General features: G+C 48.6%; 1 protein-coding gene across 1 annotated transcript in view; it reads left to right on the top strand.

Annotated features, from left to right (window-relative positions):
* Positions 1-3975, top strand: part of CUX2 (cut like homeobox 2) — a 266751-nt gene that overhangs the window by 247035 nt on the left and 15741 nt on the right. The gene's annotated exons all lie outside the window — the stretch shown is intronic.

Here is a 3975-nt window from a genome sequence, read left to right as displayed (position 1 = left end):
GCATTCCTGGTCTGGGTTGTCCAAATGTCCTCAACTTTAAGGAGGCACAGTGACCAGTATTCACACAGGAGCTTGTCAAGCACAGAGGCCTGAGCCTCACCCCCGACCATCGGTCTCACCTTCCTTCTTGCACCTTACTTTCTAGTTCCCAGTGAGACACTGTTCCCCTGGCTTCCTCCCACCTCTCAAACCATGCCTCCTACGCTTCCCCAGTGGGTGCCACACTCAGAGCTCAGTGGTTAAAAACAGCATAAATTTATCATCCTACAGTTCTGGAAGTCGGGAGTCCAAAGTCAGCCTCACTGGGCTAACAGCTGCTCTTTCTGGAGGCTCTAGGGAAAATCCGTCTCCTTGCCTTTTTCAGCTTCTAGAGGGCACCCAGATTCTTTGCCTCCTGGCCTCTTCCTTCATCTTAGCATCATAGCATCTTTAGTCTCTGTCTCTGTCTCTCTCTCATCTTTCTGCCTCCCTCTTATAAGCACCATTGTGATTATGTGGGGTCCACCCAGATAATCCAGGATAATCTCCTCATCTCAAAATTCTTAACTCTAATCACATCTGCAAACTCCCTTTTGCCATGTGAGGTAACATGTTCACAGGTCCCAGGGATTGGGACATGGATATCTTTGGGGGACCATTATTTAGCCTATCACAGTGCACTTTCTTCATCAACCCCTCAAACATGGGGTTCCCCCAGAGCTCCGCCCCAGGCCCTCTGACTTTCTTACTCTTCCTAGATGAGTTAATCCACTCCTGGAAATTCCAACAACCCTAACCCTAACGCTAACTCTAACCCTAACCCTTACCCCATCCAGGGGTCACTTAGCTTCTGAGTGCTTCTTTCAAGCTTGTCCATCCCCACCCCAACTGCCACCAGCCTAGTGAGCCACCATCATCACTTGCTGGGACTATTGCAGTAGCCTATTTACTGGTCTTGCCAGTGACATTGTAGGCCATGCTCTGGCTCATTCTCCACCCAGAGGCCAGAGGGATCTTTCTAGAGGACACACATGGTCATATCACTATTCGAAATCCTTCCATGGCTCCCCATTACCCTCAGATAAAATCCCAAGTCTTCAACAAGGCCTACAGGCCCTATTATAGTCTTCAGACTCCTCCTGACCCCTCCGTGCCTCTCACATGAACTGTTTATAATGGTCATGCTTATTCTCATTCCTGTTCCCTGTGCCCCTAATGCCATCCTCACCCCAGCCACCTTTCATCTGGCCAACTCCTGCTTATACTTTACAACTCAACTCAGAAGTCATCTCCAGGAAGCCCCTCATCCCCATCCAGGTGGATTGGATACCACCTCTCCTTGGATCCCCCATAATGACCTGTATTGTTTGGTGCATTGGAGCCAGAGTGACCTGGCTGCAAATTTTGTCTCTGCTCTTTATTAACCATGTGACCATGGGCAAATCGCTTAGCCTCTCTGTGCCTTCATTTTCTCATCTTTAAAATGGACACAGTATTTGTACTCCCTTCTTAAGGTTGTGTGAGGATCAAATGAGATCAGGCCTGGCAAGCACTCAACTGGGGTCTAGTATGTAGAAGGTGCCCCTGAAAAGTTAGCTGTCCTCATTACATTATCATTATTATGTCTCCATTGTTGCATTTATTCATGTTACAAATGGCTCTGCTCATGTGGCTGTCCCTCCCACCAGTCTGGGGGATTCTTGCAGCCAGGGACCTAGTCACACCCCTGCACCCAGCACGAGGTAGTACAACACAGTGTAGACCACAGCTGACTTAGAACTGGATGCTGGCTTCAGCACTCCCACTCCATTTTACATTGTCTGCTGCCCCATGGTGGCGACTCGGAGCAAGTGTCCTGATTCCCAAGCCTCTGATTGTTGCTGGAAGCCAGGAGTTCCCCAAGATCCCTCCCCTTCCCGGTCCCTGGAAAGGGTAGAGAGGGGCTTACCCTGCTGGGAGCCTACACTGCTCCACCCATATAATCTGCTGAGCCCTTACTGTGTACACCAGGGCTCCCTAACTCCCGGGACGTGGACCGGTACCAGCCCACAGCCTGTTAGGAACCGGGCCGCGCACAGCAGGTGGGCAGCGGGTGAGCAAGTGAAGCTTCATCCCCGCTCCCCATGGCTCCCCATCGCTGGCCTGAACCATCCCCCCACCCCCATTCCCCCGCCAGTCCATGGAAAAACTGTCTTCCATGAAACTGGTCCCAAACATTTATTAAGTGCCTACTGTGTGCTAGATAGGGCTTACACATGTAGATGAGACACAGTGTTGCGGGGAAAAGAATCATGAGAAACAGTTTAATCTAACTCTCCCACTGAACAGGAAAACTGAAGCCAAACAGGAGGAGACATACTCACAGTTATTCAGAGACCAGAGGAGAACGCAGGTCTCCTGACTCCCTGTACAGTGCTCTCCCACTGTGGGGTCAGAAACAAGGCAGCAAAGAAATTAAAAAGGCAACATCATAGGGCTTCCCTGGTGGCGCAGTGGTTGAGAGTCCGCCTGCCGATGCAGGGGACACGGGTTCGTGCCCCGGTCCAGGAAGATCCCACATGCCGCGGAGCGGCTGGGCCCGTGAGCCGTGGCCGCTGAGCCTGCGTGTCCGGAGCCTGTGCTCCGCAACGGGAGAGGCCACAATAGCGAGAGGCCCGTGTACCATAAAAAAAAAAAAAAAAAAGGCAAGATCATAGAGGGAAACCTTTGCATAGTTGGGGGTTTCCTGTGAAGGGTCTGTGAGGAGTTCAGCAAGGGGAAGAGTGCCAGGTTATCCCCCTCGTGCCCCTGACAAGAGTGAAGGCTAAGCACAGAGGAATTAGCAGTCCTCTGGGAAGGAAATGAATGTGGTTGACACTAACTTGGGAGCTCTGCTTTTGGGGATCAAAGGAAATGTCCAGAATGGGGGCAGAATTTTATATACAAGCTATCTCTTTATCGTTGTTTCCAACAGTGACAAACTGGAAACAATCTAAGTGTCTAGCAGTTGGGGGCCAGGTAAGTAAAGCACAGGGTATTTCCTCAGTGGTATGTGCAGCCATTAAAGATAGAAGCACTTATAACTATAGGAAAAAATACTCATGTTGACACCAAGTGGGGGCAAACCAGGCCACACTCCCACATATCAAGTGTGACCATCCCATGAATGTTGTTAGAAAACAGATTGGAAGGGAAAACATGAGAAAATTTCATGTGGTTGCCTCTGGGGGAAAGATTAGAGGGGATTTTTATTTTCATCTTAATTTTCTGTGCATTCTTAGCTGTCCACAATAGGCATGTATTACTTTTTTTTTTAATAAATTTATTTATTTTATTTATTTGTTTTTGGCTGCGTTGCGTCTTCATTGCTGCGCACGGGCTTTCTCTAGTTGTGGCAAGTGGGGGCTACTCTTCGTTGCGGTGCGCGGGCTTCTCATTGCAGTGGCGTCTCTTGTTGCAGAGCATGGGCTCTAGACGCGCGGGCCTCAGTAGTTGTGGTGCACGGGCTTAGTTGCTCCACGGCATGTGGGATCTTCCCGGACCAGGGCTCGAACCCGTGTCGCCTGCACTGGCAGGCAGATTCTTAACTACTGTGCCAGCCAGGGAAGCCCCTACTTTTTTTTTAATTGAGGTAACATTCATATAAAGTTAACCATTTTAAAGTGAACAATTCAGTGGTGTTTAGTATATTTACAATATTGTGCAACCACTGCTTCTGTCTAGTTCCAGAACATCTTCATCACCCCAAAAATGAAACACTGTACCTATTAGCAGTCACTCCCTACTCTCCACCTCCCTTAAGCCCCAGGGAACCCACCAGTTTCTGTGTCTATGAATCTACCTATTCTGGATATAATATGTGGCCTTTTGTGTCCGGCTTCTTTCACTTAGCATGGTGTTTTCACGATTATTCCATATGGTAGCATGTATCAGTGCTTCATTCCTTTTTATGGCTGAATAATATTCCATTGCTCTATTGCTTTTTTTTTTTTTTTTTTTTTTTTTTTTTTTTTTTGC

The sequence above is a fragment of the Lipotes vexillifer genome, unplaced genomic scaffold (assembly GCF_000442215.2).
Source record: "Lipotes vexillifer unplaced genomic scaffold, Lipotes_vexillifer_v1.1 scaffold2030, whole genome shotgun sequence".
NCBI classification, from domain to species: domain Eukaryota; kingdom Metazoa; phylum Chordata; class Mammalia; order Artiodactyla; family Lipotidae; genus Lipotes; species Lipotes vexillifer.
This window is presented reverse-complemented; position numbering and strand designations above follow the sequence as displayed.